The following is a 16,968-nucleotide window of genomic DNA, read 5'->3' as shown; positions in this document are numbered from 1 at the left end:
ATGTTTAAAGGCCTGGCCAGGACACGCCTTGCACACCATCCAGCTTGTAATAAGAACCAGCTGGAGGTGTCCAACCGCGCTGGGACTCGCAGGCTTTCCACCGCCTCATCCTGTGCAATGGCTTGGAGCATCACACAGTGACTAATGCAGGGCTTGCTGCTGGCTAGAAATAGAGCAGGGAGGTATCTGAAGCTCTAGAGTTTGTGGCTACCTCAGCAATAAAACTCAAGCAAATTGTTTATAATGAGAAATATGAACCAAGTCAGGGAGTTCTGTGCCGCTGAAGATCTGAGAGACAGCTCTGGCACAGGGATAAGCTCCAGCCTCTGGCTGATTATTTCCCAGATCCACTACTTAACAGGGTGCAGCACCCAGACATGCTTTAAACAAAAGTGAGGGCCAGGGTGTCAGAGATGAAGGCACAGAGACAGTGCCTCCCAAACCCCGAGTTCCCCCCAGGAGCTGCATCTCCCAGCAACAAAGCACCCCAGCACCCGTCTGCGCAGCGGCTCCTGTGGTTCTGTGCAGTTCCATCTCAGGAGCTCCCCTCCTCAGCTTGCTCGGAGCCTGCAGCAGCTTTTTCAAGGCACCACTTGTTTCTGCAGTTCATACCTTTCCCACAAGCTGCTTCCCCTTGCGGAGCACAGCATGCAGGGCTCTGCTTCGACATACGAATCCACCACCGAAGCTTGAAGTTCCCCTACCAGCACCCTACGAGCAAGGAAGCTGCAATTACCCCGGACGAGGATGGCTAGGTATGGCGATGCAAAGACATCAAGTGATTTGCTTGAAAGTCACACAGGATGTCAGGCTGGGGCAGAAGTGGAGCAGACGCAGCATCTCCCGACACTCAGGCTGTGCACAGTGAGTTTCTGCTCTTCACACTTCATCCCCGAGCCGGTAACGGTCCATGCAGCCAGGAGATGACAAAGGTCCATGGGGGAAACCCACTGTGCCCGGGAATGCAGATCTACCATGGGAAAACACAAAAGAAACAGTCCCTCCTGAGCAATAATTCACATTTTCTCCCAAAACAAACAGATCTAAGTTATCACTGGAATGATTCTGTGCCCTAACAAGGAGGCACTGTAAAAGGGCTCAGAAGAATGAGGGTGCTTGCAGAAGAAAAATAGCAGATGTAAGAGAAATTTTCATTTTGCCTCCAAAGGAAAAAAAACCCAAATGATACCTGGCTTTCTTCAGCAGAAGACAGAAAAACTTTGCAAAGTGTAGGAAAAGTTATTTGGATGAGAAGACGCAGGAAGCAGTGCAGAGGAGAAAGAAGAAAGCAAAGCATTTTTCCATAAATCACAGAAAAATGGACAATTTCTGTGGAAAGCAGATAATTTATACAAATATTTTTGTTTGCTTTCAGCCCCCTCTAATCCCTTATATTTTTAAATCAAATGTAAGATGAAAAACTTCACAGGAAGTTTTCTCTGCTCCAAAAAAAATCACAAACTAATAATTTTCTCTTTGTTGATGAAGAAGGTTGAGAAGTACACTGCATAGGAAGATGAACTTTGGGAAGGTTACAGGGAAATATTAGCCCCTTCATCAGGGCCAGCGGGACAGAGGACACAGCAACCAAATCAGATGCTGTTTTTGGAAAGTCCCACATCACACACACCATATTCGATTAGAAAAGCAAAGTATGATTACCCAAGGACGAACTTTAATTAAAATAAAAGTAGGAAGTTCTTTGCTTCCAGGAGCCAGAACATTTAAAGGCTGGAGCATCTCATAATATTTTTTTACCCAAGGTGAGCAAAGTGTTTTGGGTATCTATGTCTTACTCAGAGCAAAAAGCAAATTTCCCTTTACCTGCTTACAGGCTAGAAAAAAAAGAGACTTCAGCTTAGAAAGATTAGAAACGCTTCTCCACATTTCCTGGTCTGGGTCAGAAGGAGAAATGAGAAATACTGTCCTTTCACTTCTGATGTTAGCCAAACCAAACAGCAAGTACCAGAAATCAAGGTGAGGTGGGGGAAGGGATGGGACACAAAGTCTCTATGTGAAATTTTCTATGTTTTTGTGGTTTTTGACACACCAGAAATGTTTAAAAGACTCAAGTACCCGTCAACCAAGCCAATAACAAAATATATCCTCCACGTCCTTCTTGGATATCTGCTCAGTTCCAGCGGGTCCAAAGTAGCATATTCAACAGGCAGCACCGAGGCTTGATTTCAGGCAGCCTCAGGTGTCAGACAGGTTTGGACACATCTCCTTTGCAAGGAGATACCTCTTGCAGTAATCTAATTTCCTGTAACTCAGATGACACAAAACCTTGTGCTGTGTAAGACGCACAAGCTGCGCTTTGTCCTTCTTGCTCGTTGCCACGTTGAAGGCTTTGCTTAACAGGTGAAAAGATGGGAAAAGCATTGGAGAAGTCCCTGGTGAAGCAGCACACCTTCCAGGATGTCTCCAGGCACCCAGGGTACCACGTAACTAGACCATTTCAGACACCTTGAGATATCCATCATTTTGGACACTTACAGAATACCATCTTAGTGGTTTTTCCCCCCGCAGTGAAATTTCTCCACGGGCTCCAAACACCATAGTGCCCAGTTTGCAAAGGATGTCAGAGGTCACTGCCACTTCGCCTCCCCTCACTGCTGCGGATGGCTGCGCTGGGCTCCCTTCCTGCAGGCGTGAGCAGATGGCCATGTAGGGAACTCCTGACCTAACTCTTGGTCAAGCTAATGGTGGACTTCAGGATCTTGTTGCTAACCAGCAGGAAACAAACATGCTTTAATGTGAAATGAGCCAGAAGCAGTCACGCAGGAGGGGAAGACCTGATCTCTTGGTGGTTTTGGATCTACCACTGGCATTGTCCAAACTCAGGACCAAATCTGAACTTTCCCTTTTGAGCTCTTGAAGCATGCAATATCTCCATGTGAGTAGGCAGGGTAAGACGGGAGCCATGTCTAGTGTGGGAAGCAGAACTAGAGAAGAGCCTGACGTTTAATGGCAGAAGTCACCATTGCCTGCGCAGCATCTGCGGAGAGAGGTCTTGGACTCAAAACAACCCTTCCTAGTACAATCATCAAACAGCTCTGTGCCACATCAGATGGCCTACTCTTCATGACCACAAGATCAGATTAATCAAATTTATCATACTCTTGCAAAAGAAGATAAATCTGTATTATTCTGACATTCCTTGCTGGCTGAATAAACCATTCCATCATTCTGGATAAAAATTAAGCAGGCCCAACACTGTCCTATTTTTTTTCTCATGTAGGTGAGAATTAATTTAAGTGGTGTAATTAAGACTACATCAGTGCTAAGTGAGTAAAAAATAACATCAGAATCCAAAAGTCTGTCCTTATTTCCTACCAAATACTGTGATGATAGATGGCCCCTTGAAAAAACCCCTTATTTGTGATAAATTTCTAAATCCTGTTGTATGGAGCCATGAAGTTCAGCAGTACCATGATGGAAAACTCATACTTTGAAGAACAGCTGTATGAAGTAGAGGGAACATGCTATCAAGATACAAATATAAAACTGAACAAATAAATCAGTAGACTTAAAATAAAAATTACGTATTACAGCCATAAGTCAACCCAACTCTTTATGTCCTGTTATCTTGCACATTAATAAAACAAATACCATTTTTTCTTGCTCGGCAATGTCTGCTGATGCGTGACTTTGGAGGAGCAGACTGGGAACAGTCCAACAGCTGATATATCTCTAGTGTTTACATGGGGGCCCAATCCGAAATGCAAGGAGACAGAACAGGGGTAATTATATAGATACTCTCCCCACCACCTCAATGTCAGCTTAACGTTAGTCTCTGAGCATGTGCTCTGTTTGTCTCCAGTAATCAAGTCTTTTTCTTTTTTTTTTTTTTTTAGCACATGCACAGAACTTCATTTGAAGTGTTTTATTTGATGGAGAAAAAGCCCAGTTTCATACCTGCATCCTCTCCAGCACATGGGACAATCAACATGACGGGGCAGACAGACCAGCTCCTTACTGACAGACAGACACTATTCGAGATGGTCCACGCAGCTGCAGGTGAGTCTCCCAAAACTCATTGATTAGAGTCTGATGTCTCGAACCAAAGTCCTGGTTAGCCACCAGACCACGAATGCTTTGGGAACTGGTTCCATCTTTGGCCGCTCCATGTGACATCAGCTGAGCGGACGAGCCCCCAGCTTTGCCAGCAGCCCCTTCCCATGGCAGATTTCTACAAATTTGAAATTCAATCTGTAAAATCACTGGAAATTGTGCAAAGTAGCTCCTCTCCTTTATTTCTGGCATTTTCACTCTCTGGAAAAGAGAATGTAAATAACAAGCAGTAAGTCAGATTGTTGTGGTCCTCCAAAACCTTTGTATTTGGTATGTATTTCAGATTATTTTCTTTAGTAGATGCAAAGGCACTGCTTAATGGTATCCTGTCAACAGTCAGCTGGACATTCCTCCCTCTAATGCAAAACATGACCTTTGAATGATGCAAAATTCCTTTAATAATTAATAAGCAGCAGCCATCAGGCAGAATAATACTGGAAAAATAAAAGAACAAACTTTTGCAAAGCCTCCAGTCAGTGATATCCCAAGATAATAATTTTGACAAGTGGCATAAAAAGGCAACCCCTTTCCTATCATCTCTTTTCTTAACAGTATTTCCCATGCAGCCACAACCAGGTGCATCCATCACCTGTTTAAACACGGTCTTTAGATCCAAAGTGATGGTCCCATTTTCAGGACACTTTCATATATATCTCCCACGCATGAACACAGAGGTCCTACAGCACACGCATGTTCCTTGGTTTCCTCAGCCCAGCTCCTCTTCCTGTTGTCCTCTACATCAGAATTACCCATATTCCTATTTCATAAGTTATTTACCTATATAAAATGTGGAGAGATGAAAGCCAGTATGCCTGCCGTTTAAAGGACAGCCTCCAAGACTTTGAGCTGTATTACCTGTAAAGATGCTTCACAACAGCAGATGGACTTTCCTCAGTCACAGGGTAAACAGTTTTAAAGGGTATATTTTATATATATACATATTTTTTTTTTTTTTTTTTTTTTGCTAGTTGGAATAGTTACTCTGCCAGTAACAAAAGGCACAGCCACTAAAGAGTAGGGTGTAAATAGCTGATGTAACTCCAGGACAAGCCCTTGGAGAAGCTTGATCACTCCTCAGCCACTAGCGTTTGGCTGGGATTGACTCATGCATCGTCCTGGGAAGCAGCTGCATTTGTACCCTGTATTTACAGGGCTTCAGACCATGTTTAGGCTGAATTTCCCTGTACAATAGTGGTGGCTGGTGGCAGCCCTACTTGTTTATATAGCTAATGGAAAGTCATAGAAACTGGCATCGCCCTCATGGCATCTGTCACCTGCGCCTCGTACCCAGCCAACACCACTTACTGGCTATAACAAGCATATGGACATACAAGGATCACTCAGTTACATCACGAAACAAGATGAAATCAAATACTTTAATGTGCAGAGCATCGTTTGTCTCGAATAACTAAAACAAATGTTGAAATCTGAGTTGTTTGGAACTTTCCCATCACAGCACTTTTCTCTCAGAAAACATGATTTAGATCAAAAGGGAATTTCCCACAAGTACATTTGAATTTTGCTTAAGTCACCCCATATAAATATAAAATCAAAACAAAATGTTTCAGTTGTGTTTATTAAAAAAAAACCCAAAAAAACAACCGAAGAACAGCTATCTTGTTGAAATGAGCTGAAATATTTAATTCTTGCTCAGCCTGACTGTGACCTGTGTCCACCTGAACTACCACCAAGCCATGAAGTTTCTAAGTAATTTTTGCACCTCCTGACCCCACTTCTGTGGTCAGAGTCCTTAGCCAGGCTACATCACTCATAACACAATCTATTTAACCTTTAATTACATCTTGGTGCTACCCCATGGACGTTCATGACCACTAATGAGACTGTTCCCAGGGGATGAAACCCTGCTTCCCGATGCACCCTCCCCTGTTTTGGTATTAAGAAGCACCACGGTGAGTGACTGCTCCTGCAGTGAGGCTCAGTGGAGACCCTTCTTATGCTGTATTTGGAAAGGGTGACTGAAAAACCTGAAAATTTAGATTTTCAGCTTCATACCTGACAAATTCTTTTATCTCCGTTAGTGCCCAGTAGCACACTCACAAGGCAAGATTAGAAGAAAGCATCGAGACCAACAGTTACATAATACAGCTAGGCTTAATAAGTTGAGTCACAGTAATTATGTCAAAATTTCCTGTGGAGACTGTTTCATTTGCTTATGTTTTTTTTTTCCAAACTTCATGCAAATACCTTTTGAACTCATCTAAAAACAAGCCAATAAATGCAAGTTGACCTTCAAACGTGCAAGATGCTAAAACAGGTGAATTCCTCAAGACAGAGCGAGCCCTTGTCATGAGATGTGGCACCATCTTCCTCCTGTCACCCCCTGCTCCTCACGCTTTAGCAGAAGCCGCAGATCGCTGGAGCTTTGCTCACCACGATGCGGCCAGTTTTTGCAGCTATTTTCGGCACCGCCGCTGCAGAGCGGCCAAGTTCACAGACGTTTTTGTGTGATTTTTCATAACTTCCTCCAAGTCGGTCTTTTTTTTCCACACTAAGCCCAACATTTTTACTCTTCCTAGGTCAACAAGAAGGCATCTCGCCTTGGCATCATGCCTATCTGTCCGGCCCAGTTGCAGCATTTCTTATGAACAGTGCCAGCTCCCAGGGCGGGTGGAGCAGGCTGGGAGGGGGGAACTCAGCTTATTTACTAAGAGCCCATGAAAAACTATCTCTGTAGAGCAGACTCAGACCCTTCAGAGCTAAAAGGGCAAGGACTTGGGTGCTTCCCGATGGGAATGCAGTTCCCAGGCAGCTTCCTGCTGGGTGTACGCTTTGGGGACTGAAGGCGATACTGTTTTTCTTTCATTTTTATGACTGTTGTTGAGCCTGCCTTGCGTTCCCTGTCCTACTGGGGACTTCACTGAGCGCCTGGTATGTGCCAAGGCTCTGAGCTAGTGCCCTGCTTGAAAGCAGAGGGGAGGGTGGAGGAAATGACACCGGCGAGGTGTTAGTGCACAAGCACTGCGAGCAGACACACAGCCCTGACATCAGACATCCTGCAAAGCCCAGAAAGCTCCAACTGCCCTACAGATCTCCAACTCGAACCCCTGGTACACAAGGTCCATGCAAGAGTCTTGGATGTACATGAAAGTGTTTCAACTTGCGCCAGGGGAGGTTTAGATTGGATATTAGGAAAAATTTCTTCACCAAAAGGGTTATCAAGCACTGGCACAGGCTGCCCAGGGCAGTGGTTGAGTCCCCATCCCTGGAGGTATTTAAAAGACGGGTAGATGTGGTGCTTAGGGACGTGGTTTAGTGGTGGACTTGGCAGTGCTGGGTTAACAGTTGGACTCAATGATCTCAAAGGTCTTTTCTAACCTAAATGATTGTATGATTCTATGATCAAGCAAGTGCTGATATTACTCTTACACATGCCGCTTTACAACAGCAGAGCATTGACCTCTAATTCTCTGCTCTCCTACATTAATAAAAGTCTAAGTGTAGGTTTGGAGCAGGTTGGAGGCACCCAGCGCTGCTGGGCATGCAGCGGCTGAACTCAGGCTCTGAAACCAGATGGCCATGGACAAGGAGCCGCTCCTGGGGGTTTTCCCATGTGCTAATTCACCCCATGGGGTCCAGAGCTGCCCCGAGCTCCAGCTAGGGCTGCAGCTCCCTGCCCTGAAATGCTCACCATGTAGTTCAAGTTCAGAGTTATTAATAAAACACACAAGGGGAGGGTGGAGGGTGGGCGTACTTGTGGGATGGAAGCAACCAGGCTGAAATGCTCAGAGCATCAAACACGAGCAGGCATTTGACATAGTCCAGTGTTTTTCTTCCCCTTTTCAATTGCTGCTTTGATTCTTTGACTTTTTCTTTCTTTTTTTTTTTTTTTTTTGACATGCAAATATTACTTCAAGCTCTTCCTGTTCTATGCAGTGAGCTTTCTCACAGCAAAATTGCCCAAAAGCTTTAAAACCTAAAAGACGGGGGATTGCCAAGGAGGAGAGACTTCCTATGCACCCTCGTCTGACACCCTCAGCTCTGCAAAAACAGCCCGGAGGCTCCTAAACAAGCCTGGCCCAGCCTCCAGTGCAGCCAACAGCAAACAGCTCCTTTCCAGAGATATGCATGATGCGTTTGCTTTTGAGGATAGACTGCAAAAGCCTAATTCTCAGCTTCACGCGCAATACTTGCTTCCTCATCCATGTTAACCAGTTTGCCAGCTGCAAAAAAAATCTGCTCTTCTTGGACTTATACCACTTGGCCACCAAGCCCCCACAAAAACCAGAGCTTTCCAGTTCAATGACACTGAAACCAGCGTGTAACCCTGGTCTCAGCCCCATCTCCTCTGGACTGCTGTAACCCCACACACCTCCTGGCATGCGCAATCCCACCTATGCATCCTTCCCACGCAAACAAAACAGCCAAGAAATTATACGGGTGTGAACACTACTGTTAGAAATTCATTGCGATGCTATTGGAAACACAGTGTGGTTACCCTGCTACCAAAAATAAATGACCAAAACATTGAAATGCGGATATTGGTGTCAAGGCTTGCGCAGCCCACGGTACTCAGGGGAGTTGGTAGCTGGATCAAAAAGTTTGAGAATCGCCAGCTTGCTAACAGCCCCGCAGACCTGGGTTACCCACACTTTACTTCCCCCTTCCTAAGAGATGTGCTGGGCAAAGCTTTAGCAGTCCCTGACGATGCCCTTCCAACTCTAGGTGGCTCAATCTCAATATGCAGTTATATTATTGAATTTTGGCCCCTCAAGCTCTTGGCCCAGGCTCAGCTCTGGGTGAACTCCTGCTGTCCCCAGGCAGCACCCATCATCAAGTGCAAAAGGCAGAGCAGGGCTGCAGGAGGGATGGGACACAGCCGGCAGCTATTACAGCCCTGAGAGATAGCTGAGTCAGCCTTACGCGTGATAAACCGTTGACCTATATTTTCACTTTCTTTTGTTTTTAATCAAAATGCATCTGTTGCAAATTCATGCAATGCCATGCTCGCCCCCGAAACCCTCCAGATGGATTTGCATCACTTGGAGTAAAAACCATCCTCCTCCCTTATTACCTACTTACCTTAAAATGTTCATTGCAACATTTCTCAATAGCAAACGCAATTCCTAAGGCCATGTTTTCTACAAGAGCCCAGACACCTGTTGAGGATACAGATGTCGATGAGGATGAACTAAAGCCATCGCTCAGCTCTGGCAGACAGAGCACCCCGCGAGCAGGGAGACACCTCAGCCCTGCGGTTCTGAAGGCGCAGAAGAAGCAAGAGGCAATTCAAAGGCAATTACATGAGAACAATTAATCAGAAATGGGAAATGGCATACATTGAGGGAGCTAACCACAGGAACATGCCTTTGGCGCTACCCGCCAGGATTTCAAATGCCAGCAGGTAAGTTGGAAAATTGGCACGTTGCTGGAAGCCTCCACCAGCTTCACGGCATTTGCTCCTTTATCTGTAGTGCTCTGCCATATGGGCCTGATCCAACACACATACATATGTTTCCCTGCTTCCCTAGCAGGTTTGTTTCTATTTTGTTGAGGCTCACAGTCCTTGTGTGTGCCAACGTGGATGAAACCCGACTCTGAAGAAACCCCTACCCAGGTGTTTCCTGTGCTTCCCGTGATGTGCTCAGCACCGCTCCTGTTAGAAATTTCCAACAATTCCCAGAAGTTGCCCAAGCAGTTGCCACTTCTGCAGGCTATGGGAGATGATGGGCAACAGCTCGTTCTGCGAGGCTGCTTGACGAGCTGTCAGCGGTGCTTATTTGCGGGTGCACATGTATGTCTGTATGCCCAAAAGCTACCAGCTCCCATTTTTCAAGTGTGACATACCATTTATTTTCAACTGTCTGAGAATTTCTGTAGGAATAATGCTTCATCTCAGGAACACCTGAATATCTAATTATCACCTTAATCAAGCCTTGATTCATTCTAGCAAGTAAATTAAAACAACAAAGCAAAACCAAGAGTACGGAAAAACCTAGGCTGCCTGACTATCTGGGTAAGTAACTCCAATAATTTAATTCACCTTAATCATGTGAATCAACAGTATAATGAAGGTCATCGGGGGAACTGCTCTGCATCAACAGGAAGCACGATGCAACGCTTAAAGCAGAAGATTAGGATCAGGAAACCTGCCACTATTTGCTTTTCCTCTCTATTCTATACTTTCATCATCTCTAAAACAGGAATACCGACATTTTTCCTAGCCTGCAGATGCATATTAAAACACTTCATTAATGTTTATGGGGCAATTGGAGAGGTGCAGATGAAAAGGGCTGAAGATATGAAACCACAAAAGGTTGTGATTCAGAAGAGCCAATGCCCTGGGAAGCACCGAGGCGCAGCGTGAGCGTGGGCTGCAGGATTCCTCTGCAGGCAGTGCAGGGGCCACAGCGGGTGCAAAATAAGCACCAAGCCAGCGGAGGGAAGAGCTCTGGAAACAAATGAGACAAGGCAAAAAGCTACAGTTGAGTACCTTGGAAGGTATCCCAACCAAATATTCCTTTTCAAATTTATTATGCTGCGATACTGTTAGAGATCTGTAACGGGAAGGCTTTATTTCCCCCTCACTGCCTAGAAGTCAGACTTACTTCGGCCATTTCTTCCTATGGCTGGAGTCTGGGACAGGAAAAGATGCTCTGCATGGCAGCTGCAAGGGTTATTACAGGGTTAAAATAGTAAGACTAAAATAAAACTGAATTATATAAATAAGTCTAGGAAATATTGGCTGTAACACAACTCCAAAACCAAAGTGCCTGCTGGATTTGTTAAATAGTCATATTTAAATCAAATATATCTCCATTAGCAACCTATTATGCTGTAGAGCAGGATTAATTTAGCAAGATGGTTCAAATTTTTTGTGACTGCACTTTATAATACCTGGACATCAGAGCAGTTTTCTGTGTACACAGTCCAGCAGTCAAAATTATGACTGCTATTAGGCTGCCATTAATTGGGTACAAAGCACTCTGCCCACTTCATTGGGTAAGCACGAGGACAAGCCCAAACTTTTCTGTCAATCTGCTTTTTTTTTTTTTTAGCAGAAAACTGAGTTTTTGACAAAACAGCTTGCTTGCAGCCATTATTTGCTTTCCAAGGAAGTTCCCTCAGTGATGTTTTTAATTTTCAGTGGGTTAAATGCTGTACAGCTTTCTGTAAGAAAGAGAATTAAAATTGTTTTGTTTTGCCAGTTTTCTGGCAAACGGGTATGCACTTGTACCCCACTTTAGGCTTAGCTGCTTTCTTTATCCAGATCAGCCTGAAACAGCCTCCATCAACCTGTTTGCCTCTCGGCTCTGTGTGCCTCTGCTGCTTCACCGTGATTTACGGGAAGCAATATTTTACATCCTGATAACTCAAGGTTCATGCAGCACATCATAACTTATTTATAGCACAGTGACCCTTTACCTGACTCCAGCGATACATGGCACTACCCGCCCCAGCAGGTTTAAAGCGACCATGGACGCTCCTTGCCACAGTAACCCTCAACATCATAGTTGGGTCTGTTCCATCGAACCACCTGATTTACTCCCAGGGTGTCTAACTCCTGGTTAATTCAGCCTCTCCCATCCCTGTGGCCAGGCTTCCACAGCAGAGCTGGCGTGACCGTGGCAGCATGGGGTTCTGCTGACCCACCATGGTACAGGCACACGCGAATCCCTCCAGCCCACCCGCACATTCACTTATTGCCATATTTCTGTGCCTTCCAAGTTATACTGAAGCTATATGGGATTTGATTACGTACTTCAACAGCAATAACGACCAGATCATGGGAGCAAGAATCAATGACCGAGCAGCGGTAACCCCAGATGAATCACCTCACCTGCCTCCTCCCAGCTCTCCATGCCTTTACATTCAATTTGCTGATCAACTTCAAACCTGCTGATCAACTTCAAACCAACATTAAAGCCAAGACAGAATTCTGCTTCATCCTTTTTTTTCTCTTTTTTTCCCCCCTTTTTTTTTATCCCCCCCCCCTTTTTTTTTTCTGTCCTTAGCAGAGTGTTCTTTCCAAGATCATAACAGCAACAAAGGAGAGTTTCTGATGGACTTGGTCATCAGGGCTGTCTCTGTGTTGCAATGCAATCTGTTCTCAGAAATGGCAGCACCAAGACGAAACCAGATGCATCCACAAACACATGTCCAAATCAAACATGTCAACATTACATGCCCTAACAAAGGAAAAACTCACTTGGAAGCTACAGTCCCTCCTCCTTGAGGCCATAATACAGTCATGTTCTTGGGCTCACCTTCATTGGGCTCAAAATAGCCCAAAAGTTCCCAGCTGACCGCAGCCGATGCCAGCACCCAGCCCGCACCAGCAGCACCGGCAGCACCAGCCCGGCTCTTGCAGTGGGGCCATATGGCACATTAGGAAGGCAAAACTCATCCCGGGGCATGCACAGGGTCAGAAACACGACTGTAAGGTCTGCGAAGTCAGCCAGCCTTCCAGCTGGGTGTATTTATAAGGTGGTCTGGCAAGCCTGGCTTCACTTCTCCAGCTGCCTCCGTTCAGATGGAGACCTGGATGCTCCAGTCCAGCCCAAATGCCCTCTAATGGAAAGCAGAGCATGAGGAGAAGGGGGACAGGGCAATGGTGCACACCACTGCCTTGATGTGGAGGAGACCCAAGACCAGGACTCCTACAGCCCAGAGTGTACAGCCAGCAGCAGCTACAGACATGACTCCCAATCCGAAAGCTCCATTTTCCAGCTGTATAACTTAAATAACTTAAATAAAAAATGTGTTAGCCACCAGGGGTATTTTTGTTTTCTTTTTCCAAGGCAAAAGAACAGTCATTATCAAGCAGGTTTGCTGACTATAATAGAGAAAGGTCATATTATTAAACACTCATACAGGCTTTTTTTGTCCCTTGCTCTGTGGTTCTAAACCCTGCTCTTGGTTCTAAACAAAGGAGAACAGGCAAGGTAAACTGGGGGGGGGAGATGTACTTCAACAAATAGATATACTTTTTTTTTCTCTAAAACTGTCTCGATTCTGTTTATACTGGCTAGGAGACAGCATCCTCCATTCTTCTCAAACATACCAAACAAAACCCGAGCTAATGACATGATTCCTGTAATCAAGGTCACAGGCCTGGTTTTGCTGGAGTGTGCGGCTGAATGTTATACCCAGGGTGGAACTCAAATCTTCATTTAAAATGGGCAAAGTATCAAAAACTTAAATAATCTGCTTAACAGGAGGGAAAGCACTCAGTGAATGCTTCTCTCTCAGAAGAAAAGAGGAAAGTTGGAAAGCTCGCAGATCATTTTAAGTGCTTCATCTGGAGGAAGCTGCAGGGTAAGCTGTGATGCTGCTAAAGTTAACAGCAAAGCTCCTCTCCACCTGAGTGAAACTGGGATTTTGCTCCATCTCCTTTGGGCTACACCCAACTGGGAAGGAGGGTAGTTCAAAGAGAGAAAGGATGGCTCATTGCTCAAACCTGCCTGAAAAAAAAAAGTCATCTCAGCTGAGAAACTTACCTGGGGCACCAGTGCCTTAAAATAACAGCTGTGACTCTGCCATCACAAACAACGGCCACTCCCTGTGCAAGCTGCACGAGAGGGATGCACACCACGGCATATGGGCAATTTCTCTCTAAACAAGGAAACCAACATAAGAGGAGGACATGCAGATTGGGTTGTTGACACAAGAAAATCTGCTTTGACTCCTAAGTCAATAGTTTTCTTGATACAGAAGAAAATGAATTAGATTTGAACTGAGCAGTCCTGGTGATAAGGCTCAGCAGATTGTCCGGGACAGCTCAGGGCACGGACGGGAGGGGAGTGCGGTGCCCGGGGGTTTGCACCATGGCTGCTTGAAAACATGCAAGCACGAGTCCTCCCCTCTTCTCCTGCCAGCCCGACTCCACCGCGCTGCCACGCGTGCCAGCTGGCAAGGGATGCCCGGGGCTGGCAGGAGCCCTCAGGGAGGAGAAAGAGGAACGGCTTTTCTGTGGGTGATTCCAGCTTAAAGTGTTTGTGAAACACTATATCTTGGCACCAGGCAGAGGAGGCTGGTTTTTCTCGAGGTGAGCTTGCATGAATCATACAAGGAAATACAACTGTATAAAACTGACAAAGCTGAAACTACTGCAGAGAGGGCAAAGATGGGTATCTGTTCTGCTCAGAGACCCACATTCGGGTGTGTGAGTAAGAGCAGTGGAGGAGAGTGCTCTTCTGCTGAGCACTCTGCAGAAGACCATGGAGGCACCGGAGAGCTCATTGCCTCTGACGAGCAAGGCTTAGGTGTTGAGCATGCTACTGCTGACTCTCCTCTTCAAGGCAAGAGGCAAGGGACACTTGCTCTGCTCTCCCCAGTGGACTTTGGTCATGAGGAATAACAAGGGAACACAGATGATGTGAGTCATCTCCACTGATCCGTCATTCAGGGAAAAAAAACCAGCTTTCTCTTCATTGCTGTATGCAGCACAAAAGATAAGCAGAAGGAAAAGAAAAGCCACAGGGAATCCCACACAAGTTTCTTATAGTGCACTGTACTTCATCTATTGGAACTAATGAAAACAGTTACAGCTGCAGGGTATATATTCACACGGCTGGATAGAACGTAACACAGTCACTGCGAGGAAATCCCTCCCCAGCACTATTAGCAGCGCTGCACTTCACTTTCAGACCAGCTTCTAGCCCTCCCCGTAGTCCAGACGGACGCGCAGCTCCGGTAGCCTGTCCAGCACGCGCCGTGAGACCAACGCCTGGGTGCGTGTGCTACGTGTACGCGTTGCCTGTCTGTGCCTGCAGCGCTTTCTGCACAGCATGAGCTAGTTTTATTTGCACTGTATATTTGATACAAACTAAAGCTCTTTAGAGACAGGTCTTCCAGAGCACTTTCATGTGCTGAGAGACCTCCCATATTTATGCTTGTTATCACCGGCTTGTCACACACTACACTTTTATTAACCACAATACTTGTTCAGAGGAAGATGATGCAACGGCTGCATGGGAAGTATCAGCTATTTTGTACAATGCTGTTTATTGTTTCAGAAAAGAGACTTTCAAAATGGAACAGTCGCTGCCATGTTTACTGACCTCAAGAAGGCTTTTGGCCCTGCCTTTTCTTTCCTGAAAGGGAAGCAAAAATATCAGGATGCAAAAATTATTGCACACTGGTGAAGCGGCAAAATCAAGCAGCACTGTCCCTGACCCATGATCCTTCTCCTCTGCACCAGCTCTGGCTTTTCCTGGGGGCTGAACTCCAAGGGTTGAACAGATAAGACAATCCTTTTTCTCTATCTAATCTCTTCTCTGCTGCAGTATCTCAGCACAAACACATGTTGGTTTCTCCACCGCTCAGTTAAACTCTCTCTGTGGGAGCAGCAGCCATGGCGCTGCCTGGGGTGCAAACAGGGCTGGGGGAGCTGGTCCATCCTCCGTTGCACGCTGCTGCCAAGGAGCAGAGGTGGCATTGCTCTCCCCAGGAAAGGATCACGCAGGGGAACTTTGATCCATGCAAATAATGCACGTGGAATTAAAATGTCTGCCTGTTTTCTTTTATGTAGCTTGCAGTTACACTTCTCTCATAAGGGACATAAAATCAGTTCATCAGTTCCAGGCATCTCCATCATCACTAACTTCACAGGAGCTTGCTGCGTCCAGGCATATCACATCATACATCAACAAAGGAAGGATTTAAATGACAACATAATATATTGATAAAAACAGATGTAGGTGATAAACAGTAGCTTATGAATGTGCATTAAAAGCAGGCGGCTAAGACAATAACTAATCAGCAGAAGCAAAATTATTAATATTAAACAAGAAGGCAGGGCTGGACCACCTGGCTTCCACAGGCAGTGAGTCGACCTGCTCTGCTCTGCAAAGCCGCTTCCTCGGCGGCAGAAAGCGGCACATCGAGGTGAGCGCCAAGCAGAAAGCAGCGGCTGCAGCGGCGTGCTGGGCAGAGCGCCGCGCTGTAAAGGAGCTGGCAGGCACGCTGCCGCTCCAGTGGCATTAAGTAGTCGGTAATGTAACCTTTCCACTGGATGGCCTGTCTGGGAGCCATTATCTTTTATTGCCCTCTGCAAATCATTAACTATATCCAAAAGTCTGTGCAGACAGAAGCAGGATAAATGGAGACTGATAAAACTCAATTTTCTCCAGATTAAAACTAAGTTCAGTTTTCAGACTTCTAGTGTAGTCTCACTCACAGAAGTGAAAGTGAGTGGCTGCCCTTCACCCAGCCACTGCTTAATTACTCCTACTATATGCAAAAATCACAATTAGCATGAGCAGCCACAGAGACCTGGGTGCAGGTGCACGTGGCCTCCCACCCCATTTGCCTGCAGGACCTGCTGGCAGCCACAGCGGGACTTGGACTCCTGCAGACATACAGTCCCACAGCATCTCATGGCGTTTTGGTCCAGACACATAAGCATGGCTACAGTCAAATTAATAAAGGCACATTGACATCACATTAAAACCAATTTCACGCTTGCGGAAAGCAACATCAGTTCAGTCCTTCCCATCAGCAGACGTCACTGACTCCATAACGACGTGAGGGTAATTAGCAGGCTCTCCAAGCCCACGCACCGGTGCCTGGCGGGACCCTGCAGCCCACCTCCCCACCCCAGCCTGGGCAGTCCCACAGCATCATGGCTCAGCGGGATTCGGGCAGGGTGCAACCCAGGACCTGTGCATGTTCAGTTTCCGTACCACAAGGCTCACAGCCCACATTTCTCAGGAAGGCACAATGCCATTTTTTAAGCTTGCGGAAAGGCTGCACGCTGCGGGATGTGGAGGTTACCACATTTCAATAATCCTGCGGGTAAGGGCTTTAGGCGGACAGACTACAACTATGCTTTTTAACAGGTATAATGGGAAACCCAGAGAAAAGAACACACAGGCTCAACGTTTGTCACCTCCGGATTTCCCCGTTCTGCACCTTCCACCATCAGATGAGGCA

At 46.0% G+C, this 16,968-nt stretch overlaps 1 long non-coding RNA gene across 4 annotated transcripts in view; it reads right to left on the bottom strand.

Annotated features, from left to right (window-relative positions):
• Positions 1 to 16,968, bottom strand: part of LOC309596293 — a 40,046-nt gene that overhangs the window by 14,623 nt on the left and 8,455 nt on the right. For 2 of the 4 annotated variants that reach the window (XR_014229483.1, XR_014229484.1), the window contains exons 2-3: positions 3,919 to 4,275; positions 737 to 970 (exon numbers count right to left, since the gene is read on the bottom strand). This is a non-coding gene — a long non-coding RNA (uncharacterized lncRNA). Of the gene's footprint in view, positions 1 to 612; positions 971 to 3,918; positions 4,276 to 6,322; positions 6,542 to 16,968 lie in introns of those variants that run through there. The other 2 variants (XR_014229485.1, XR_014229482.1) reach the window with 2 other exon arrangements.

This window comes from Platalea leucorodia (genome assembly GCF_965183815.1).
Source record: "Platalea leucorodia genome assembly, chromosome: 11".
NCBI classification, from domain to species: Eukaryota; Metazoa; Chordata; class Aves; order Pelecaniformes; family Threskiornithidae; genus Platalea; species Platalea leucorodia.
The sequence above is the reverse complement of the archived record's forward strand: the minus strand, read 5'-3'. Positions and strand labels throughout refer to the sequence as shown.